General features: G+C 34.3%; 1 protein-coding gene across 5 annotated transcripts in view; it reads left to right on the plus strand.

Moving 5' to 3' along the window:
• The first annotated feature begins 663 nt into the window (after positions 1 to 663).
• The window catches only part of LOC131801188 (uncharacterized), a 66,485-nt gene continuing 40,470 nt past the window's right edge, over positions 664 to 26,678 (plus strand). Inside the window, exon 1 of one of the 5 annotated variants that reach the window (XM_059119405.1) lies at positions 664 to 899. The gene's annotated coding sequence lies outside the window, so the exon portion shown is untranslated. The other 4 variants (XM_059119407.1, XM_059119403.1, XR_009341731.1 and 1 more) reach the window with 4 other exon arrangements.

The raw sequence follows: 26,678 nt of genomic DNA on the forward strand, positions 1-26,678 counted from the left end.
ATATGGTATCACAGCCCTACCTTGATTTTATTGTACCATGCATCCAACTATATACAGTAGACCTATTCTATAATTTTTAATTACTTAACTCATTGCTTATTTTACAAAAAAATTAATATGTAATTTTATTTTTGTTACAATAACAAAATAAATTTTAGTAATAACAAGAGAACTATAGTAAATTTGTTTTTATCATATTTTTAAAATTTTGTTTGAATTACATGGTATGTTATTATCGATAAAACTCAATTCAGCAGATGTCGCCTTGTCTGTTTTCAAGGGTTTGAGTCTATATGTTACAAATATACACATTTCTAAATTGAATTTAATGATATCTTTCTAAATATATAAGGATCTTTAGAAAATTTAAAAACTTTAAATATTTAGAGATCTATTACATACGTGTGCTTATCATTCAATTATTTTACAATTTTATGCATAATACGTTTGATTTAACACTTTTGCAAATATATTTTTAGTTTTAATATGTTTTGTTTTTATTTTCCATATACAGTAGATATCACAAAAATATTGAAATTGCTTGAATAATATCGGAAAAATTACCAGTAGTTATATCTGTAATACTCTTTTATTGCATCATGGTTTATCTCGTGAAATTGTTTAGCATACGTTGCGTGTATTTTAATGAGGCATAACATTTGTAGATACGTCAGACCTTGCGCTTTAATACGCTCTTTGTTTAGGTACTTTCGTAAGTTGGCTAACCAACGCCATGTTATTGTTTTCCCAACCAATTTATGTTTTACTACTCATACTGATTTGTTTACTACAACTTTATTAGCAATAAAAGTATTTAATATTTCGACCAAAGACATTGTATGTGCTGTAACATTTGTTCACAATGACTTAAAATATGTAAAACGAAAATTAGATTTACCGTAAGTTCGTATGACTTTGTAGACTAAATTAAGCTCCTGTCTTAAATGCCACGAGAAAACTTTCTTTTGGACAGGATGTGTATAGTGATTTGAAATATGTTTTTTAAAGCTTGTTATCGCACACCTTTGGTTAATAAATTTATGTGATTGCACTCAATTAAATTGCGAGTACAGTATCGGAACAATTGAAATTGTTTATCACGTCTTTTGGCTCGCGTAAATCCCTGGCCGAAGACCAGATTTATACCACAAACATACCATTAGGCATATATCGGAAGGTATACGTTTATATCGTGATTAACATAACATAGACTAACTAGAGATATCCCTAAGAGAAACAACCAAAGTGCCGTGTATAAATCTGCGTGGAATTTCTTCCATATATAATACCACCTCTTCAAGAGATGATACAATTCGGAAACTTTTTTATTAAAAAGGGATGATTTCGTTGTCCATAATTGTTGATTCCGAGTCCTAACAGCTGTAATTGTTCCAATTTACGCATTGCGGTCCAAAAAAATATAGTAACATTTTGTTCTGTGCATTTTTATAGTGAATTTCATAAATGTCAGTGCGTAGTTGGAAAATATGGCTTTTGGAAACCGGTTGCAAGGTATCTAACACAATTAGTAGGTCTGGTCAGTCCAACTTCGGCTACGGCACTCTAAGATCAGCTACGTCACTAAAAGTTTTCAGAAATTCGATATATTTTTTTAGTAACTTGAGGTTTTCTTTTTTTTTCTCACGGAAGCAGAAATTAGTGAGTTTGTATCCTCGATGTGATCAGCGTGTCGTCTTCAGTCATTTTAATCTTCTGGCTAATTGAAGCATAACTGCGGGGTTGGACAGTGGCAGATTAAGTGCTCCACCATGTCGCTTTCCTCCTCGTCCTGACAAAACCTGCAGTATTCACAGAAAAATTCTGAATTTTCCGCTCCTTGTAAAAAGTTTGAGCTCAGTTATTCATGGTTATGGTTCGCGCCGAGTCCGTTGCATTGTGCCCATCTAGAAAGTTTAACAAGAGCTCCCTCACTGAGGTCTGAAGCAGTTTGCAAAATTTTTCCGGCAATCAGCAGAACCACATCGTCAGCGTAAGCCACGACTTTTGTCCCGTCATGCTCCAGATCTTTTAGTATGTCGTTTATCACCAGAAGCCAGAGTAATGGTGACAGAACCCCTCCTTGTGGAGTACCCCTCAACCTCACAATTAGGAGTGGTGGTAACCAAGTTTTGTAAGAGAACTATGAATGGCCGCGAGTGTGACATAGTTGAAGGCCCCCCGATGTCGAGAAAGACTGTCAAAATGAAACACGAGTTATTTTGGTTCTTCTTTACATACTCACGACGTCTTGCTGCGCTGTTTCAACAGATTTGCCTTTCATATAGGCATGTTGAGCAGTGCTTATCGGAGTCAAAGGTAGTAGAGATCTGATCTCAATATCTATTAGTTTCTCTAGAGTTTTTGGAGCAAGTTGAGTTTAGGGGCTATGCTCGGATCATTTTGAAATTTTTACCGCAGGTAGGTATTTGTAACCTGATTACGGCAATGTAATTTTTTTGTGGGGGAAATACCCGGTTACCCGGTTATTCGACCCAAAAGTTCGAATACAACATCCGGTTTATATCCGGTTCGACGTAACCGATATCAATAATATGGGTATCATTTGAAAGCTTATGAAAATATCTATCCAACGGGGTAATTGGAACCTGTTTCGGAGAAATTTAGGAAAATGTATGAGTAATTTTTGAAAAACCCATAAAAACTCGAAAATGGACCCATTATAGGGTCTTAAAATCTATACACAATATTATAGCTAACACTATTGCCTTTCCAAAATGGTGTCATATGTGTTGATATCTTTTGGGGTTCCGTGGATATAAGAGATAGAATTCATTAAATTATATTTTTCTCCAGTCTAGATGCATTTGACTTTGACCTTTATAGCTTTTTTAAGCAACCGGCCTTCGGCCTGGGCTTAAGATTTTCTCCTCTGGGGTATGTCCAACACCGGCTACGCGATCCATAGTTTTTCTAAAAATTGTACATTTTGTAAGTAGCCGGCCTTCGGCCGGGGCTTAAGATTTTCTCCTCTAGGGTATGTCCAACACCAGCTACGCGATCCATAGTTTTTCTAAAAATTGTAATTTTTGTAAGTAGCCGGCCTTCGGCCGGGGCTTAAGATTTTCTCCTCTGGGGTATGTCCAACACCGGCTACGCGATCAATAGTTTCCTAAAAACTGTAGTTTTCGAAAGTAGCCGGCCTTCGGCCGGGGCTTAAGATTTTCTCCTCTGGGGTATGTCCAACACCGGCTACGCGATCCATAGTTTTTCTAAAAATTGTAATTTTTGTAAGTAGCCGGCCTTCGGCCGGGGCTTAAGATTTTCTCCTCTGGGATATGTCCAACACCCACTACGCGATCCATAATATTCTAACAACACCAAATTAAAAACAAAGCAGATTAACAAGAACGTTAAACCCGACACAAAACTTGGGTTCACTCAAACTGCTTTCATAAGTAACGACTTTAAAAGTCAATATCTTCGGAACTACAAAAGATATCAACACATATGACACCATTTTGGAAAGGCAATAGTGTTAGCTATAATATTGTGTATAGATTTTAAGACCCTATAATGGGTCCATTTTCGAGTTTTTATGGGTTTTTTCAAAAATTACTCATACATTTTCTCCGAAACAGGTTCCAATTACCCCGTTGGATAGATATTTTCATAAGCTTTCAAATGATACCCATATTATTGATATCGGTTACGTCGAACCGGATATAAACCGGATGTTGTATCCGAACTTTTGGGTCGAATAACCGGGTAACCGGGTATTTCCCCCACAAAAAAATTATATTGCCGTAATTAGGTTACAAATACCTACCTGCGGTAAAAATTTCAGGTCAATCCAAGCATAGCCCCTAAACTCAACTTATGCCGAGTTTTTTTATCGCTCATAAGATTTTGGGTGCTTACAATCCTTTCAGTCAGACTCACGTCCTCTGCCTCACAGTACTGGCTATGCCGATCTGCCAGTCGATCATTTCTCGCATCTGTGCAGTCCAAAAATTAAGTGCTGGCTAACAGATTGAGAGTCTCTAGACCTAAGTCAGTCCACCTTCTGTCATTCCAAAGAATTTGGGGTCCTTTGAAAGAACGGAATCTGGAAGCTTCATTCACATCCTCTATAGACTCCGTAAAGCAGACCCATGATAACCTTTTGGCTTTTTTAAAACCGGTGGACATCTCTTGCCAAGGAAGGTAAGGGGACAAGCTTTCTCATAGCATCCAATTAGAATCTTTGTTAGTAAATTTACGGAGTCATCTATGTTTGAGCCGGAGACTACTGGGATATTACCCGTAGATCTCAGCCTCAATTCACTATATTCCGCGAATTTGTCCCATCGATCTTTTCTTGGATTCCTATGCGGTTTATGATGGAATCCCTCTACTGAGATTTTGTATATTATCCTCCGGTGATCCGAGAAGGAGCATTCGGACCTTCCAATTCAGTATGAGTGATTCATACATATTTTAAGGGTGAGATCAATGACATCCTCCATATTTTTATTTTGAAAAGAGGCCTCATTTCCCCTATTAAATATTTTGAGATTATGTTTAAGAATAAAATCAAAAATGGACTCACCTCTGGCATTGGTATCCTTACTGATCCCATTGAAAGTGGTGGGCGTTGGCATCGCATCCAATTGTCCTTGCTTCCCAGCTCCGTGAAAAGCTTCTCTACTACTTGGCCCGGTGGGTCGGGGTACTCAAAGCGTGGATAAAGGGAGACAAAAATTACAACACTTCCAGATTATGTCTCCAGTCTAACCGCCGTGGCGTCTCCTCCGCTGAAATTGTTAGGGATATTAAGTTCAAGCGACGGAGGTAGAGTAGTTAGTATACCATTCTCTCCCCAGCCCAGTCATCTTATTTTTGAATATATAGCTTGGTGTTTCCTTCCTCCTACTGCAGCGGCGTTAGACGGAATCGTCTGAAGGTTTTCCTGGTCAGCAGTATCTCCTTTCGTACTTTAACCGACTAATCGCCAGTTGCCCGTACAGCGATTGTGATTTTGTTTTCCCAATATTATCAGCAGGCGTGCCGGGTCCACCGAAGATGGCGGCACCCTGCCTATTAGGATCGTCCCCTAGAAAAACTAGCTCCCTCAGACGGTTCTCAATGAGCAGTCACCGACTTTCGCTGATTTTACCTTCCGGCTCATCACGGTCGATGACTGCCACACGGAGGTTGTCCCAGTAGACCGTTTGGGAAAATTTCCTTTTTTTGCTACTCCGGCTCGAAGGTTGAGGTTTGGTGGTTTCAATTGCGGCTTTAGTAGATCTAGGGTCCACAGAAGCCGCTGGAACCGGACCAAATACTACTTCCTTACTGACGGTTTTTTTTGCCTCGGGTGGTGGTTCCTCCTTTGACCGTCCCCTCTTCATCGTTGGACGAGATGAGGGTTTGGTCTCCTTCGATTCCGCCGAGGTAACGATTCCTTCGGGTCCCCCTTCTTCTATCTCCACTTTCTGCGCTTCTTTGACTTTGTTTCAATAGAGGCAGCATTGGATTTTGTCGATGGTGCAACAGCTGACGCTGTTATTCCATCAACTGGAATGTTGCTGCCTTTCACACTACCCTTGTCCGAAGGTTTATCCCCAGCTGAACTCGCTTTCTTGACGAGGTCGGTTAGAAGAGAAGCAAACTCCTTCCCAGGGAACATTTTGGCAGTAGCGGCTTATTCTTTTCGAATTTCCGCACTGTATTAAGTTTCGCCCTGATTAGGGGTTTTTCCTTCTCCGCAATTTGTAGGGGGTCGCGGTCGAGGAACCTTTTACAGTACCTGAATATTGCATTTAGGAGATTCAATCAGATAATATAATATACACTGGTGGCCAAAACTAAAGCAAATGGAATTACAAGGAGAATGAATGCCCTGTAACTTTTGTAAAAATTAAGAAAAAAAAAACTTAAAACAAAAAACCAAAATTCATTTTTATATAAAAAATAATGGACAAAACAAAAGCAACTCTGTTGTACTTTCATATGATCGCTGCAATTTCAGTTGTTTTTACTGTTATATTTATCGCTTTTTGCTTCCTTCAGCAATTTCGCTTGTCAAAAATCATTTTTGGAGAAGTTTTTTACAACAGCACGCGTTTGTTTTCCTTTTTAAGTACCTCCAAAAAAAGTTTAAAAATGGCTAGATGCAGCACATTAATAAAACCGAAAATTATCAGTGACTATGAAAACAAGTTATCGCAGAAAATGATTTCCGAGAAATATTTCTGTGATTACTCGTATACTATGTCTGTTTTATGAAACTGGATCAGTAGTAACAGATAAAGGCCGTGAAAAACTTCCCGTACTGATCAACAAATTGTGAGAGAAATAAAAAACAATCATTTAAGAGTTCAACTGAATTGGTGAGAGAGCTATCATTGAATATAAGCTCGAGATAAGTGTGTAGACGAATAGTGACAGCTGGTCTGCATGCCCATAAGCCATCAAAAAAGGCATTTATATCTGAAAAAATCGAAAAGCCAGGATGGCTTTCGAAAATGATACTATTATTTGGAATCCAGCTTAATAGAAAAACATTTTATTTTGGGATGAGTCAACGTTTAATATTAAAGGCTCAGGAATAAAAAAAATTACGGTGAGAAGATCAAAAAATGAAAGACTCAAGCCGCAGTGTTGCAAGGGTACAGTGAAGCATGAGGGAGGGTCAAAAATGGCGTGGGGCTGTTTTTGTTTCTGTGGACTTGGGTCTATGTGTTATATATGTGTTCCATCTTAATTTGGGGTTTAAGTCCTTCACATTCGTGATATGCACTCTACAAGCTCGAAAATACCTCTGTCAAATTTGATCGAGATCGGTTCAGATTAGATCCGATGTCCAAATGAACTGAATTTTGTAGTACTTCAAATGTGGTGTAAATCACTTCAGATATAGCTATAGCTCCCACATATATATTTTATATGATTTGGGGTTTAAAGCCCCTCGCACGCGTAATATGCATTCCACAACAATGATCTTTGGAACCAGATATCAGAAACAGCTCTGAAATAAGTGTATTAAATTTTGTATCGTATCCGTCAAATTTAGTTAACATCGATTCAAAATTGGATATGCCTCCCCTATATTAGTTCCCTCTGAAACCAAACTAAAGCCAAATGTTGATAGGTGGTATGATATACTTCAAATAAATTCTTTTGTTACTGGAGCTTTACTAAATATGCATATTGGTGTAGGGTCTCATATAGTCGGCCCCCCTACTTTTGACTTTCCTTACTGGTTTTTACTATTTACTAGCTGGCCCGATCCGCGTTGCCGGTTCGTAGTTTTAGTCTTTAATACATAGATGAATCACGGGCACTTTTATATGGGCGATTCTACGAAAAATTGACATTAAAAATTTCCGCGAAGAGGTCTTCTACCCCCTTAGAAGCTAATGCTCAATTGAAAAATGTGACCAAGACCCTGGATATAGTTGAAATCAGCAGATAAGGGTTACACCAAAGCATGGTCCTATACTTATAATTATTTGGAAGAATGTGTTCTTTCTAAAATTACAAATTACCAACATTTGAGGAATTTGAAAGAGGCTATATTATTTAAGGGGGGCTATAACACAATGTGGGGGCTATTTCACAATGTAGACCGACCTGATACATATTTTGTACAAATGATTCTTCCTGTAATCCCTAGGGCTGTAACAAATTTAAAACTCTATCGTAACTTTTGCGGAGTATATGCAAAATAGTTGAGGCCCTTTGTGTATGGTTAAGCTATATAAAATTTTTATCTACCAACCAAACAATTTACCAAGTTTAAATTTCCCGTAGTGTAATTACTGACGACAGCGCATAGTCTCCGTATAAAGTTACATGTGAGTTAAGGTTACTTTAAAGGGTTCGAAAAAATTTTCCGAGGCTATGAATCCTGTTCTTATTAAATTTTCAATTCGCTCCACTATTTTGTATAGTGCGCATATTACATATTCGGTATTTCAGTGATTGCAGTCCCAATGAATTTTGCATTTTGAGTTCTCATTGGATGGATTATTTCCATATCTAGTCAATTATTTGGAGTTTTGGACCTCAGAATCGATAATCATTTCTAAATTGAATTCCTGGCAATATGACTTAAATTTAACTATCATAAATAAAGTTTCATCGACTTATAAAAGCTAGGGACCCCATAAAATATGTTAAAGAGTAGAAATCTTGGTTGATTAAATATTGTCCATGAGCCTCTTCGTTCACCGTTTGCAATTAGGATAGAGGTCACCAAATTTAATATGTTTTTTTCAAACTTTGCCGAGGTTTTTATATTATTCTTAGGATGATTGATGTTACAAAAGTTATATATTTGTTCTCATTTATATATAGCCCTCATATAATATTATCTCCTAATATTCGTCGAAAAACTGTGCTCTGATTTGGCCGATTTGAGGTATTTTGAAGGGCTCAAAAGTATTTTTGAGGTTATAAACCATTTGTCAAAAAAAAAAAAAAAAAAAAATTATAACAAAAGCCCACTTTATGATTTATTTTCTATTCCCCAGTAGTGGCTACTATTGGTTCCCCATTAGGCATAGCCTCAATTCAAAAGTACGTTGAGATTTTTCTTGTTTTGGTGCTTTGAAAAGTATTTTTTAATCAAAATTGAAAATTTGGTATGGCAACCGTATAACGGTATAGAATAGAAATGTATAGAAAATTTGCAAATTTTCTTTTTTTTTCGGTTTTTTTTTCAATAAGTATTTTCAATTGCAACAGGCATTTTGAAGCTATTCTACACAATACTCCATATCAAAATAGAACAGTGTTTTTTTTCAGTTCCACGATTTTTATAGAGGATCTTCTAGAAATTTTCTTTCACGAAAACGTTTCCACTGTAATTACAAATAGGATTTTAGATAAATCGAAAAAATGGGCGTAAAAATGGGCGTGGTCACTTTTTCTTTGCACAAAAACCTCACTCGGGATAGAACGAACATTTAGGAAAAAATATATGTATAAAAATCGTTCCAGCTGTTCATAACTGATTCAATTACCAAGGAACAACAATATTTTCTATATATATGGAGTAGGCGTGGTCAGTTCCTCAGCGCCCAAACAAATACTTAGGGTTGGATGGAAAGTCAACAGTATCTCGTGTATATATATATATATATATATATATATATATATATATATATATATATATATATATATATATATATATATATATATATATATATAATATATATATATATATATATATATAATTCCCTCCACCTTTAGAGTGGGGTATATTGCAACGGTATACCTGATTTTCGGCATTTTAAAGGTTTCAGCAAGAATTTCGAACTAGATCAGCTGCAATTTGGAACGTCGGGTTCTCCTTTGATCCAATTTTTCCTCCAGTAATTGTTACCATATAACGGTTTGTCAAGATATTGTGAATTGGATTGCCACAATTTCCAAGAAAACAATTATAATGTAATAACTATATATAGGTGCTGGTCCACTATTTGGTATAGCTTCCATATAAAAGTACCTCCTGATTTTCGGCATTTCGTTTTTTCAGTTTCCTCTTTATCTTCACAGAGCCTGCCCTGCACTGGTGTGACTGTTAGTATTAACAAAACAGATACAACAGATACCCCTGCAAGCAAAAAATATCCCGCAAATCACTTAGAAGTCATACCTAAGCGATAGAAATCAGCGCGTTTGATATCGCTTTCTCACCCCGGAAGGAGCATCCTTCGAGAAGAAATAGTTTTAAGCATGATTGATAAAGCATACAGCGTTACTTCTGATAATCGTGGAAGTCACTTCCACGACAGTTATTGAAAGTGAAAAAAAACATATTTTTACTCCAGACTATTTTTATATTCTTACTAGCTGACTCGCTACTCCTTTCGATTTTATATGCATTCAAAATTTTATATATGCAATTTTTGTTGGTTTAAATAAAACAAATTCAAAAATTTAAAAGACGTAATTATTGTAATACTTTAATCCGTAAACAAACAAATAGCTCGGTCTTCCAGCTCGTGAAAATGCCAGGAACAGCTGGCCACGAGAAAATCAGGAACATGCTAAATTTAGTCCACATACACGAAGGGTTTGACCTTCGGAGTTATTAATTTCACAGCAAACGGCAAGCGTGCTGGAAACTGCAATCTTTTTAAGTTGAGAGGTATTTCTGTTGCAATTAGTGAATTCGAGGTAGCAACATACTTCCCCGTAAAAATCGTATTAAATTGTTGTGTTGTTTTTTAATTTTACACCAAATTCCGCCAGACCTTCCATATTTCATTGAAATTAGAGGTACATACATACCGTGTTTGGTGCATCAAATATGTGAAATCGGCCGAGAATATATATGGGAGCTTTATCCAAATATTAACAGATTTATAATTAATTTGACAAATTTATTATTGTAACCAAATCCGCTACACATTCTGAATTTCATTGGAATCGGACATACATATCGTGTTTGGTACATAACATACATGAGATCGTCGGAAAAATATATATGGGAGATAAACCAAACCTCAACCGATTTCAATATAATTTGGCAAATTTATTTTCGTATCAAATTTAGTCAATCATGCCGAATTTCATTGGAATCGGACATACGTATCGTGTTTGGTGTATCAAATAAACGAAATCGGTCGAAAATATATATGGGAACTATATCCAAATCTGAACCGATTTCAATATAATTTGACAAATTTATTTTCTGATCAAATCCCGTCACACATTTCAAATTTCACTGAAATTGGGGATACATAGCGTGTTTGGTGCATCAAATGCTTGAAATCGGTCGAAAATATATATGGGAGCTATATTGAATTCTGAACTGATTTCAATATAATTTAACAAATTTATTTTTGTTCCATATTCCTTTCCACATATCAAACTTGGAGACTGTATCTGTAAACGATCAATGGATATGTGCATATAAAATCTAAATTTTTGGGAGGTAGTATACGTGGAAATTTTCAGGAAAATCTGTTCATCGGTTTCCGAGTCCATAAATTACAAACAACTAAACAAGCAAACATACATATATATATATATATATATATATATATATATATATATAGTTTTTAAAGCATAATAATTCACAAATCGGACTCACATAAGTGGTACAATTTTTTGTATACATGATGACTCGACTAAATATAAATAAATACGTCTTTCAAAAAACCTGATCCTATTTTTCAGTAAGAGGTTTTAGTTTGAGAGTTGAAAACCTAAATAATATAGCATATACATATATATTGAAAAGTATACATTATCTGTTTATAATAGGCCCATGTAAAATGGTTCTCTACCCCCAAAGTAGCCTAAACACACATTTTAAGTCAAATCGATTCGAAAATATAATCAAAACTCTCGAAAAGGTAAAATCAGGAGGTACTTTTATATGAGCCCTATTTCGAAATTTTGACATTGAAAAATTTCCGCGAAGAGGACTTCTACTAGAAGCTAGATGCCAAATAAGGCCAAAATCAATTGAAAAATGTGACCAAGACCCTGGTAATAGCTAAAATCAACGGATACCCTCACGTAAGAGTTATAATGAAGCGTGGTTCTATACTTATAATTATTTGAAAGAATTTTTTTTTTCTTTCTAAAATCTCAAGTTACCAACATTTGAGGAATTTGAAAGGAGCTATATCACAATGTATCAAATTTAAAACTTTATCGTAACTTTACGGAGTATAGGGCAAAATATTTGCGGCCCTTTGTATATGGTTAAGCTATATAAAATGGACTCTAAAAAAGTTAGATCCGGGAACCCCTCTTTTGGGATTTTTATTTACCAACCGAAAAGATTTCTAACCCCAAGGTTGTCTGCGGCGCAGTGTAATTACTGACGATAGCGCATAGTGCCCGTATAATGTTACCTATGATTTAAGGTTACTTTTAAGGGTTCGAAAGAATTTTCCGAGTATATGAATCCTTTTCTTACAATATTTTCAATTCACTCCACTATTTTGTATAGTCCGCATATTACAGTGTTACATTATACAGTTCTCATTGAATGAATTAATAAAAGTAATGAAAGTAATTTCTAAATAGAAATCCTGAAAATATGACTTTAATTTAACTATCATAAATAAAGTTTCATCGATTTATAAAAGTTAGGGACCCCGTAAAGTATGTTAAAGAGTAGAAATCTTTGCTAAATTCATTATGTCCGTGTGCCTCTTCGTTCACCGTTTGCAATTACGATAGAGCTCACAAAATTTAATACGCGTCTTTCAAACTTTGCACAGGCTTTTATATTATTCTTAGGATGATTGGCGTTACAAAAGGTATATATTTGTTCTCATTTAGATACGGCCTCCATATAATATTATCTTATAATATTCGTCGACCAAATATTCTCTTATTTGGTCGATTTAAGGTATTTTGAAGGTCTTAAAAGTATTTTTGAGATTATAAATCAGTACCCCTTGAATTTTCAAAACTCAATTATCAGTATCATAAAGGCCTTAGCAAAATTTTCCAAATCAAAAGTAATTTTGAATTCGTAACATATTAAAAATCATGTTGTAAGTTATTTATGTCAATTAAACTTTATCCATCAGTGTATGCGGCCGTTCGTTGAAGTCGCAATGAAGACGAAATATTTAGGTTAATCTTTGGTTCGTTTAGGTATAATAATACCAGTAAAAAATCGCCCTTTTGCATGTTTTTGTTATAATTTCTACCGAATTATCTGTAACTTGCCATTTAAAGTTTTCGGTATTGTGAAATCAATTCCGGCAATAACTTTGTTCCCCATTAGGCATAGCCTCAATTTAAAGGTACGTTGAGATTTTATATGTTTTGATGCTTTGAAAAGTATTTTTTAAACAAAATTGAAAATTTTGGTATGGCAACCATATAACGGCATGTATAGAAAATATGCACAATTACTCGATTTTTTCAATAAGAATTTTAAATTCCAAAAGGCATTTTGAAACAATTCTACACAAAACTCCATATCAAAATAGAAAAGTCAATTTCTTCAGTTCTGCGATTTTTATAGAGGCTTTTCTCAAATATTTCTTTCATGGAAACGTTTCCACTGTAATTACAAAAAACCAAAAGAAAATTTGAGTCGAATCGACCCAGCCGTTCTGAACTGATGTGTTACTATACTTTTTTAAATTTTTTACATATAGATTTAAAGAAGTAGTTGTAGGCAGTTCCTGTGACCCCAAACAGATACCTAGGATTGGAGGGAGAGTCAAGATTACGTCGTATTCAAACCGATATCTTCATTATTTGGCAAATATAAGGATCTTAGATAAATCGAAATTGTGGGCGTAAAAGTAGGCGTGGTCAATATTTTTTTTTTCTATAAAAACCTAACTCGGGGTATGACGATCGTTTGTACAAAAAATTATACAAATCGGTCCAGCCGTTCTCAACTGATACCATTACCAACGAACAACAATTGATTTTTATATATATAGAATCTATAGCAAGGCTAGACAAAGAGTATCCCTTGGGATATCTGTGTGTTCACCAACACAATTGTGAAAAATAAATTATTTTGAATTTTCTGTCAAATTGGTTTTGGGAGAATATTTAGTTTTGTTCGAGCAGTCGATGGGGAAGGTGCTGTCGGATATTTTATGAATACACCGTAATATATCAATATTATATCATCTTTTTTTAAATGAAGCATAATTGAAATAATTGTGTGAATATAGCTCCTAATTTCCACCAACGAATTCCGATTACAAATTGACGTTAAAATCAAAGCAAACTTAAGCAATAAATTATAAAAGTTGGGGTTGTTTTGAAAAGAGAAATTGATAACTGAAAACTTACATATAACAAATTATTTCTCACTGTGTAAGGAGAGGCAAAAAAACAATTGCAATATTTTGTTATTTCAAAACACATACAATCACAAAAAAAAAAATGTGGCTCTCTGCCTACCCCTGATATAGATTATAATAAAGTTTAATTTCGCATTTCAATCCTGCCCATTCAATTTATACTAATAAGTTCCAACATTTTTTTCAATTTCTTTTTTTTTTTGTGGCGTTAAGTATTAAAAATATTTGTTATTGCGTTTATTGAAAAACTAAGAAATAATATTAGTAAATATAGATATTTTTATAATCAGTAAATATTCCTCTTTATCGTCCAAATTCTACTCTTGCCGAGCAATCTTTCAGTTTTTGTCATGTCTTTGTTGTGTTCGTATGTGTTTGTATATTTGCAACCACCAGTTGCAAACGTAACAAAAGCAATAAAATCAAACATAATGTTCACACGGTTCGAAATCTTCTACGAATGCGCTTTGCTCGCAAAAACAAAAACCACCGGTTTTGTGCAAGCGCCATCCTAACAAATTATGGCAACACGATTCGAAATCTTCTACGAATGCGCTTTGCAAAAAAAAAAAAAAAAAAAAAAAAAAAAAAAAACAAACCGGTCCCTTGCAATACATTATGTTGCTTTTTTCTTTGATTTTGTACATAATCAACCTGAACAAACAAACGTTGTTTTTATAAAAACAACAATAAAGGGATTAAGCCTGACCATTTTGCAACAACAAAACACTATGGTATCCCGAACAAACAACCCAACACTGTTCTAAAAATATTTTTGACAAGGTTTTTGTGTATAAATTTACCACATTACATTTTTTACCATCTCATAAAATATGTCACCTCATCAGTTAAAGGTTAAATATGTTTTCAATCGCTCAACATTGGGACAGTTTGGAGGATTGAAGACTTTATTCAGCAACGAATTACACCTTTTTTACATTAAACTGTATTTGTAATTCAATTCATCTTTGTTGTAGCTACGCTTGTAAACATTTACCAGGATCAATTGAAACTCTTTGTCGAGATAAATACAAATTTTTCTCCAACAGTCCAAAAGGAATTTCAAGATTATTGTTTAGCGAAACCTCACAACTATAGACAGAGGTTTAAGAACAATAGAGCAGTGTGATACTTTAAACTATATTTTATTTTTGATTCTTAGAACTTTATGGAAAACGACGTAAATATAATGTAGAATGAAATGTTATTTCTTATTCCCATTCTTCCTTTTATTAACAATCTAAAAAAGAGTCAATCCGAGAGCTCGAGTTTGCGATACTCGAGGATTAAGTCGACATATCTTTTAATTATAAGCAATTTTGCTAAAGAATACCCAATAGTTGGCAATATGGAAGTAGAATATAAAAATAATGTGAATGTGTCAAAGTTATTTATAGTAACAAAAGTAGATAAATTGATATTTTAAAATTCAATATGAAATTTTTGAATTAAATAAACAAGAGGTATTATTTTGCACGTGAGGACTTAAAGCTTCTTACTATGATAACGTTCATGCTTCCGATTTAAATATTTTAAATATTATTTTGGGAAAAAGTTCATAAAATTTAAAATGGATTTAATAACAACTGTTTTCGTTATCTCGCAAACTTTGTTTTTAACTTGCTTTCTTTGCTAATTTCGCTAATTGCCACAGATTTTTTTATTTTGTAATTTGGTCGAAAACGAGTAATTTTCAGCGGATTTTGAAAAACTTTTGGTCGGATTTTGTAGACAGTTTGGTCGAAAAAACGTATTTTTGTGGCAACACTGAACAGACACAATATTTTACTTATCTATACTCACGCAATGCTAGGAAATGTTGAAACTGGTGCATTCATTTTAAACTGTTCACTTTTTTATTCTACACTCCAAAAAAGCCATATTTGATGGTACATGAATTTGGTGTTTTCATAGTCGCTTGACTATCGATATATAGACTCCCGACCGTGCAGTTTACTGTTACTGAATTTAATTTCGAGGACCGAATACAAGAAGGATAGGTTCACATTTTCACATAGCCCTCATACAATTGTATTACCCGATATTCGATGTAGATCCACGTTTTCTTATCATCACCATATAACGATACCTCAAGGTATTCAGTATTTTGATGATTCATTTTTCAACTGAAGTGTTTTAAATTTAATTGTTGGTGATTACAATATATACAGGGTGAGATGAAAAAACTGCAACCAACTTCAGACTGCTGTCATTTCTAAGCCACTCGTCCGACAGCTGTTAAAATTATATTGTTTACAAGCGTACAAAAGCATTTTGATGAGAATTTTCCAGAAAAAAAAGCTATTCGTGATGGAATTCAAGCGTGATAGCGTTATTTCTTCATATTTGGCTGGAAAACCACAAGTGGCTATCGTTAGAGCACTCCAGCATTTAAATGTGAATAAATCTTTTGCGTCTCGTATCATCACTCGTTACCGTGATACTGATAGCGTAGGCCGACGTCAAAGAAGTGGACAGCAACATCAGCAAATTGAAAAGTAAAGAAGCGACTTGATCGAAACCCGCGTCGCAGTGGCCGAAAAATGGCTCGTGAGCTGAACATATCGCAATATTCCATTCGGCAAACATTGAAAAATGAGCTCGGGTTAAAGCCATTGAAATTCCAAAAAGTGCAAGAACTTACACCGCAACAGAAAGAACATAGACTCAAAAGAGCTAGAGTTGCTTCGCTTGACCGAAAGTGGTGAACTGCCGAATTTGGTTTTCTCTGATGAGAAAACATTCGCTGTCTAGCAGTTTGTAAACAAACAAAATGATCGTGTTTACTTGGCAAAGAGGTCAGCTGAAAATGTGCACATTCGGTTGGCTACCAGAACTCAAGCGCCGGCCATGGTGATGGTGTGGGCCGCCATCGCTCTCCGCTCGTATTAATCGACCGTGGCATGATTCTGAAAGCTCTCAGCGCCCTTTTTTATCTGATTTTGTTAATATGGTGAGCTGTACAACACTAGTTTCTTTGTCAGGTAAAAAAGGCCGCTTTTCCAAGAGGCCCCATTGTTCAATAAAAATAAAAATGAGGGAAAAATGCTCCCTTTTTCTATAATTTAATTTTTTTTTATAAAGTATATCATATTGACCTTCATTCTATAGCAACATTTTATTTAAATTCATTATTTTACTCGAATCATATAATAGCGCTGGAGCTGCAACTTTATTTTAAATTTACTTTCGCGTACATCACGTAGCTAAGAGGGCGGTTCGGATACTTATTAGCCTATCATTGAAAAGAATATTTGGTTTTTCAGAAATATTTTTATTTTTCAATATAATCTCCTGAAACTTCAATACACTTAGTGCAACACTTTTCTAGCAATTCTATCCCTTGATTAAATAGTTTTTCTCAAGCTCTGTGGTTTACAACTGTAATTGCATCTTCATTTGAGGTAAAACGCTTACCAGTCCATTGTTTGGATTGTTCTTTTATCTCTGTAGTATAGTAGTGGATCCATGTCTAATCAACAGTAATGAAACGACGCATAAAATCCAGTTTATTATATATATATGGATTAAAAATTATGTCGTGGTCAGTTCCTCTGCCCCAAATAAATACTTAGAGTTGGATGGAAATGTTAATGTCATGTCAATTTGCTTTTCGAAGGAGCCATAGTACAGCTTCTGGCTATTACTGATTGCATAAGATTGCAATTGAATTGGATTCCGAGATAGGTTTAAATTTTTTAAAAGTGACTGTTACATAAGGAGATTGGGACCTGTCCTCTATTTTCGTTTATCAATGATTTTATATAGGTAATGAAAAATACGATCTGTCAACCATTTGGTTTTGCGGACGACATTTATTTGCTATTTAAGCATTAATTCACACCTTCTTCGCATATCTAACGTAATAACGCTCAATAAAATGCGCATAAATGCTTCAAAAACTAAAGCCATTTGTTTTCAAATTCCTAGGCAATATAATTGATTCTAGTTTGCATTTTTATATTCAAAAAGTCTGCTGTATTTTAAGATTGTTATAGACTATGAAGGCATATTCTCCTATAAGGTGGAGAAAATATATTTAGTTTTTTCAATGTTGATGTTATTGCTTAGTAATGACATCCAAGTCTTTTTCATGTCCTAAAATATTGAAAGAATTGAAGAATTTGAATAAATTATCATATTCGTACAGTGGAGCGAACGTCTGAATTCTTTGGATTATATTAAGCCACTTTAAATATTGCAATTCTATAAGCTAATCAAGACTCAGAAACTCTAAATAGCTGCAAAGGAATTCTCGTTTATAAATTCTAGTCGCAACATTCAGATTTATGTTCCACTGGTACGAACTTCATTATATGAAACCGAGTCCATTTAATTTTGCATGAAGAACTACAGATGAAAAAGCTTTCTGCAAGATGGGTGTCGCATTTGTTAACAGTCGATCAAAACCCATAAGAATGAACATTTCTCAAGCTTGGTTGGATCGTTTTAAGCGAAACAAACCGGATTTTAAGCGTCGTTTCATTACTGTTTATTAGACATGGATCCACCACTATACTACAGAGATAAAAGAACAATCCAAACAATGGACTGGTAAGCGTTTTACCTCAAATGAAGATGCAATTACAGTTGTAAACCACAGAGCTTGAGGAAAACTATTTAATCAAGGGATAAAATTGCTAGAAAAGTGTTGCACTAAGTGTATTGAAGTTTCAGGAGATTATATTGAAAAATAAAAATATTTCTGAAAAACCAAATATTCTTTTCAATGATAGGCTAATAAGTTTCCTAACCGCCCTCGTAGCTACGTGATGTACGCGAAAGTAAATTTAAAATAAAGTTGCAGCTCCAGCGCTATTATATGATTCGAGTAAAATAATGAATTTAAATAAAATATTGCTATAGAATGAAGGTCAATATGATATACTTTATAAAAAAATTTAAATTTAACGAATGTTTTCTCATCAGAGAAAACCAAATTCGGCAGTTCACCACTTTCGGTCAAGCAAAGCAACTCTAGCTCTTTTGAGTCTATGTTCTTTCCGTTGCGGTGTAAGTTCTTGCACTTTTTGGAATTTCAATGGCTTTAACCCGAGCTCATTTTTCAATGTTTGCCAAATGGAATATTGCGATATGTTCAGCTCACGAGCCATTTTTCGGCCACTGCGACGCTGGTTTCGATCAATTCGCTTCTTTACTTTTCAAACCATTTTTGCTGATGTTGCTGTCCACTTCTTTGGCGTCGGGCTACGCTATCAGTATCACGGTAACGAGCGATGGTACGAGACACAAAAGATTTATTCACATTTAAATGCTGGAGTACTCTAACGATAGCCACTTGTGGTTTTCCAGCCAAATATAAAGAAATAACGCTATCACGCTTGAATTCCATCACGAATAGCTTTTTTCTGGAAAATTCTCATCAAAATGCTTTTGTACGCTTGTAAACAATATAATTTTAACAGCTGTCGGACGAGTGGCTTAGAAATGACAGCAGTCTGAAGTTGGTTGCAGTTTTTTCATCTCGTCCGTATATATTGTAATCACCAACAATTAAATTTAAAACACTTCAGTTGAAAAATGAATCATCAAAATACTGAATACCTTGAGGTATTTTTATATGGTGATGATAAGAAAACGTGGATCTACATCGAATATCGGTTAATACAGTTGTATGAGGGCTATGTGAAAATGTGAACCTATCCTTCCTGTATTCGGTCCTCGAAATTAAATTCAGTAACAGTAAACTGCACGGTCGATAGTCAAGCGACCATGAAAACACCAAATTCATGTACCATCAAATATGACTGTTTTGGAGTGTAGAATAAAGACGTACACAGTTCCAAATGAATGCACCAGTTTCAACATTTCCTAACATTGCGTGAGTAAAAATAAGTAAAATATTGTGTATGTTCAGTGTTGCCACAAGAATACGTTTTTTCGACCAAACTGTCCACAAAATCCGACCAAAAGTTTTTCAAAATCCGATCAAAATTACTTGTTTTCGACCAAATTACAAAATAAAAAAATCTGTGGCAATTAGCGAAATTAGCAAAGAAAGCAAGTTAAAAACAAAGTTTGCGATATAACGAAAACAGTTGTTATTAAATCCATTTTAAATCTTATGAACTTTTTCCCAAAATAAGAACAGCTTCGCCGAATTGACTCAAATTTTCTTTTGGTTATTTGTAATTATAGTGGAAACGTTTTCAGGAATAAAAATTTTGAGAAAAGCCTCTAGCCTGTATAGATTTTTTTCAGAATGCCTTTTGGAATTGAAAATTCTTATTGAAAAAAATCGAGAAATTTTACTATATATTTTATTTATATTTTCTATACAATTTTGATTAAAAAATACTTATCAAAGCATCTTCTATGCCTCAAAGAAGACCTTGAGGTCTTCTATGTATCAGAGAATACCTTAAGGTCATCTATGTCCCAAAGAAGCTCTTGAGGTCTCCTATGACTTCTAGAAGACCTTAAGTTTCTTATAGAAGGCCTTAAAGTCTTCTATAAATCAAAGAAGACCCCTAACGTACTTTTAAATTGGGGCTATGCATATTGGGGAACAATAGTTATATTATAGTGGAAACGTTTTCATGAATAAAAATTTTGAGAAAAGCCTCTAGAAAAGCGCGGAATTTTGTATAGAATTTTTTTCAGAATGCCTTTTGGAATTGAAAATTCTTATTAAAAAAAAAATCGAAAATTTTTACATATATTCTATACAATTTTGATTAAAAAATACTTATCAAAGCATCTTCTATGCCTCAAAGAAGACCTTGAGGTCTTCTATGCCTCAAAAAATACCTTGAGTTCATCTATGTCCCAAAGAAGCTCTTGAGGTGTCCCATGACTTTTAGAAGACCTTAAGTTTCTTATAGAAGTCCTTAAAGTCTTCTATATATCAAAGAAGACCCCTAACGTACTTTTAAATTGGGGCTATGCATATTGGGGAACAATAGTAAATTAAATAGTAAACATTTATTGCCGGTATTGTTTTCACAATACTGAAAACTTTAAATGTCAAATTACAGTTAATTCGGTAGAAATTATAACAAAACATACAAAAGGACGAATGTATAGCGGCATTATTATCCCTAAACGAAACGTTTATATTCTAACTTCCTAGGAATATTGTATAAATGTTCAAAGATTAACCTAAATATTTCGCCTTTATTGCGATTTTAACGAACGGCCACATACACAGACGGATATAGATTAATTGACATAGGATTTTGCACAAACATGGTCTTCTAAAAGTTTCGAATTCAAACTTACTTTTGATTTGGAAAATATTGCTAAGACCTTTATAATACTGACAATTGAGGTTTGAAAATTTAATTAAATACGGTTACATAACGAATATATAGAGGTACTGATGAGTAGGAAATAAATCATAAAGTAGACTTTTCGTAATTTTTTTTAACAAATGATTTATAACCTCGAAAATGCTTTCGAGGCCTAATCGGCAGGTTATATGGGAAATAAGTATTAAAGGACTACACTTAAGTGTACTGAAACCATAAAATGCCACATTGGAGCACATTTAATCGACGAATATTAGGAGATAATGTTATATGAGGGCTATATCTAAATGAGAACAAATATATATCTTTTGTAACATCAATAATCCTAGGAATGATATGTGCTAAGTCTGAAAGACGCATATTAAATTTGGTGAGCTCTATCGTAATTGCGAACGGGGAAGGGAGAGCCTCACGTACATTATTTAATCGACAAAGATTTTTACTCTTTAACATACTTTATAGGGTACATAACTTTTATAAACCGATGACACCTGTTTTATGATAGTTAAATTCAATTTAGAAATTGTTATTGATTTTGACGACGAAAGCTCCAACAAATTCAAAACATATATACATGCGTATATGCAACATGTCCTTCATTCACCATAAATATGTATTGTGCACTCTAAATAAATAAGTTAAAACGAATACAACAATAAACCACAAAACATGGAAAACAGCAATAAGCAGGAACACCGCCAAATTTGTAGATTGGCTATAGTTGCAAGCCAACATTGTTTATCAAAGTTAAGGCTTTTTAAATAGAAAAGCTAACCATTTATAACTTACATTAGACTCTTAAAAATATGCATTACACCAGCTATGGGCAGCCTCGAACGAAAAAGTATAAACAAACCAACACGAACTCGCAATGAGAATAAGAATCAGTTGTCGATGAGACACCGACGAATGAAGACGTGTGTGGCTGCACGCATTGCTACCGTTGATGCACTTAGCGAAACAATAGTTTTATTTGCACTATTTTATTTCAGCTTAACTACATGCCAGAATGCTACAATCGTATTTTATGGTTAAAAATGCTTTTGATAATATTCAATGCATTTTATGTGGCAAAATAAAAAATATGACGTATTGAGACGTCATTTTAACAATTTTTTAAATGTAAATATTAATATTTTTATTAAGTGTTCCCTGCTTCAAAAGCCTTAAATCTCCATTTTTTATTTAACTACTTTTGTATCGATTATTTGTAAATTAATAGGTGAATTGTTTTTTTTTTTTACATTTAATTTAATTATTTATTTATGTTTTTAGTTGAATTAAAATTAAATTTATATATTTGTATTTATACAAAACAAAACATTTCCCCCTATAATATGCTAGTACACTGTAATGATAATAATATCATTATGCATTAGTTGGCGCCAACAACTCATGAAATTTCTTTGAGTGGACGTTCACTCTCTCGCACCAATACACATTCATTTTAATTTAATTATTTATTTATGTTTTTAGTTGAATTAAATTAAATTTATATATTTGTATTTATACAAAACAAAACATTTCCCCCTATAATATGCTAGTACACTGTAATGATAATAATATCATTATGCATTAGTTGGCGCCAACAACTCATGAAATTTCTTTGAGTGGACGTTCACTCTCTCGCACCAATACACATTCATTTTTTGTTTTGAGCATCCCTGCATTACACGCTAATACTATGGGCCAGCAACGCGGTCCGGGTTAGCTAGTATGATTATAACAAGCATGTTATCGATAATTATCTGTGACAGATGACTTTAATGGGAATTAGATCATTGCCAGAAGCATTTGATTAAATAGAATCGACTGCAGAGTACTGTTGCGGGTGGTCCACTTAGAAAAACCTTCTGTTCTCTCTGTAAAATTGTTATTTACAAATGTCAGCTGTCATAGAACAGTTGGTGTTCGTAGGGCGTATCTACACCGCCCGTACTAAATATTACTTGCTCCCATGTAAGGTGTTGTCAATGAATGACGACGGGAGAGAGTGAGTTTTACGCCATATCTCAAATTTCCCAAATAACGTCAATGATGGCGGAAGAAAGAGAAATTATATTGTATTAATACCAATATTAAATGCATAATTGGAATTTTGTTGCAGTTGGAATATGCGCATATAAAAGCAAAGGCAGCTCGAGGAAGCGTTTTTTTTACTTTGTGAACGATTTCAGTGCGAGCGTAATTTTATGCGTGTTTTTAAACAATTGTAACAAAATAAAAACAAAAAAAGCAAAACTTTTATAAAGAGTTAAATAAAGTTTAAGGGCATGATAGCCAGCGAACACTTCCAAATAAAAAGGAATTTGAGAAGTTCAAGAGCAATACAGAAAATTGGACTGTTGCTTGAAATAGGCCACAGGTTAAACCTTAGTATCTGGACGCTGATAATTTCTTAAAGGCAGGTATATTGCGGAAAGCGGGAAAAATTGCTTCCGGAAAAAGACCTTTTTACTCTAACGCTTTCCCTTACGCTCCGCACCTTACGCTCGGCAGCTAGAGATTGCAGCTGCTGCATCAGCTGCATCCTGTGGTCACCAAACACCCTGTGTATGCCAACTGTGCCAGTGCCTAAGATCAGCTGTTGAAAAGTGGACTCTATCCGAAATATATTTCAACACTGTAAAATTCATCATATGGTCGTGATTATATGTCAGTTTTCTCGCTGAGAAAGGAAAACTGATATACCAGTGGCCCAGGAAGAGTTCAGTATAACAGCAAGGCAACAAAGTGTTATAAAACGATAAACATCCTTATACTTTGAAAGCCATAGCCGGCCGTTAGGCGCAGAAGATAAACAGCCCAAATTTGGCTTTATTAATTTTATTTTTTGATACTTTTATTATATTTTTTAATACTTATTCGAGGAAACAATTTACGTAAATTTTAGTCTAAGTTTTTTTATTTACATTTTGTGTTACTATAGCATTTTCGTTGTTATTGTTTTTTTTTTAATTTATTGTAAGGGACTATATATCAAGGGCAGGGGTCTTATTAACCGTTTTTCTTGTCGTGAGACGTCCTGATAGGGAATAAATTTAATTTTTGACTATATAAGAAGGCAAATTTAATAATAAGGTCCTTTCGACTTTGCAATTTTGATATTCAACTTCCTAATTTTAGTGGCCGAATAAAAATGTGAATACGATATAAGAATTAAAATGAATATTGTTTCAGTAAAAATTATTAGAAGGATTATGGTCAAATGTGGTGGTGAATAGAGTAAGGGAGTCAATGAGGTCCACATGATGAAAAGTAGGGTTTCGTGGACCATGGTAGGGTGGGCCGAGTGGGGGTTCCGAACTGCAAGGACCTTAAAATCCTCAAGAAATGTTCTCCGTATGTTTTGTTTTAGAGTAAATATTTGTATTCGTTCACCCATGAAATAAATGATGTTGGACCCGAAGTTCGTTTGGCGGTTGAGAACCTACCTGAGAGACTTGAGCAGCCGGAAGGCCAAACCGATACTGTAAGAGCGGTCCTAACAGTACAAGTTTAGTTCCGAAATGATGCTAAAAGAAAAGAAATGATTATATTAACATTATCGTTATTATTAAGTTATTAATAATTTTGTTGTTGCAAAAATCGTCAGGCAAAATCCCATTATTGTTGTTTTTATAAAAACAACGTTTGTTTATTAGTGGAGAACGATGGTAATGTTTACCAGGGGGTAAGGCAGGGAATACCTAGGTTTCGGAAAGAGCCACCAATCCTCATCAGTTCCCTTGTTTCTTGTCTGGGATATTCTCCCCAGAAGTTATTTAAAAAATAACTTCTATGACAAAAAACATTTTTTACCCAAGTGACGAGATCGTAAGCTCAATAGAAGAGGAACAAAAGAATTACATAAAACTAAAATTCTTTTGGAAAATCTTCTAAATCTTACAACCGCACTTATAAACATTTACATCTTTCTCCACTTGTTATGTTTTCGTTCAACCTGAACGAAGTAACATAACCATGTAAGTTTGTTTTGTCTGTTACAACAAAAACCCCTTCGTCGACCGTGCCTGTGTCTATTAATAGAACAGTGTTTGGCTTGCTTGTTTGCTCCACTAATAAACAAACGTTGTTTTTATAAAAACAACAATAATGGGATTTTGCCTGACGATTTTTGCAACAACAAAATACTATGGTATCCCAAACAAGCAAGCCAAACACTGTTCTATTAATAGACACAGGCACGGTCGACGAAGGGGTTTTTGTTGTAACAGACAAAACAAACTTACATGGTTATGTTACTTCGTTCAGGTTGAACGAAAACATAACAAGTGGAGAAAGATGTAAATGTTTATAAGTGCGGTTGTAAGATTTAGAAGATTTTCCAAAAGAATTTTAGTTTTATGTAATTCTTTTGTTCCTCTTCTATTGAGCTTACGATCTCGTCACTTGGGTAAAAAATGTTTTTTGTCATAGAAGTTATTTTTTAAATAACTTCTGGGGAGAATATCCCAGACAAGAAACAAGGGAACTGATGAGGATTGGTGGCTCTTTCCGAAACCTAGGTATTCCCTGCCTTACCCCCTGGTAAACATTACCATCGTTCTCCACTAATAAACAAACGTTGTTTTTATAAAAACAACAATAATGGGATTTTGCCTGACGATTTTTGCAACAACAAAATACTATGGTATCCCAAACAAGCAAGCCAAACACTGTTCTATTAATAGACACAGGCACGGTCGACGAAGGGGTTTTTGTTGTAACAGACAAAACAAACTTACATGGTTATGTTACTTCGTTCAGGTTGAACGAAAACATAACAAGTGGAGAAAGATGTAAATGTTTATAAGTGCGGTTGTAAGATTTAGAAGATTTTCCAAAAGAATTTTAGTTTTATGTAATTCTTTTGTTCCTCTTCTATTGAGCTTACGATCTCGTCACTTGGGTAAAAAATGTTTTTTGTCATAGAAGTTATTTTTTAAATAACTTCTGGGGAGAATATCCCAGACAAGAAACAAGGGAACTGATGAGGATTGGTGGCTCTTTCCGAAACCTAGGTATTCCCTGCCTTACCCCCTGGTAAACATTACCATCGTTCTCCACTAATAAACAAACGTTGTTTTTATAAAAACAACAATAATGGGATTTTGCCTGACGATTTTTGCAACAACAAAATACTATGGTATCCCAAACAAGCAAGCCAAACACTGTTCTATTAATAGACACAGGCACGGTCGACGAAGGGGTTTTTGTTGTAACAGACAAAACAAACTTACATGGTTATGTTACTTCGTTCAGGTTGAACGAAAACATAACAAGTGGAGAAAGATGTAAATGTTTATAAGTGCGGTTGTAAGATTTAGAAGATTTTCCAAAAGAATTTTAGTTTTATGTAATTCTTTTGTTCCTCTTCTATTGAGCTTACGATCTCGTCACTTGGGTAAAAAATGTTTTTTGTCATAGAAGTTATTTTTTAAATAACTTCTGGGGAGAATATCCCAGACAAGAAACAAGGGAACTGATGAGGATTGGTGGCTCTTTCCGAAACCTAGGTATTCCCTGCCTTACCCCCTGGTAAACATTACCATCGTTCTCCACTAATAAACAAACGTTGTTTTTATAAAAACAACAATAATGGGATTTTGCCTGACGATTTTTGCAACAACAAAATACTATGGTATCCCAAACAAGCAAGCCAAACACTGTTCTA

The sequence above is a fragment of the Musca domestica genome, unplaced genomic scaffold (assembly GCF_030504385.1).
Source record: "Musca domestica strain aabys unplaced genomic scaffold, Musca_domestica.polishedcontigs.V.1.1 145, whole genome shotgun sequence".
NCBI lineage: Eukaryota > Metazoa > Arthropoda > Insecta > Diptera > Muscidae > Musca > Musca domestica.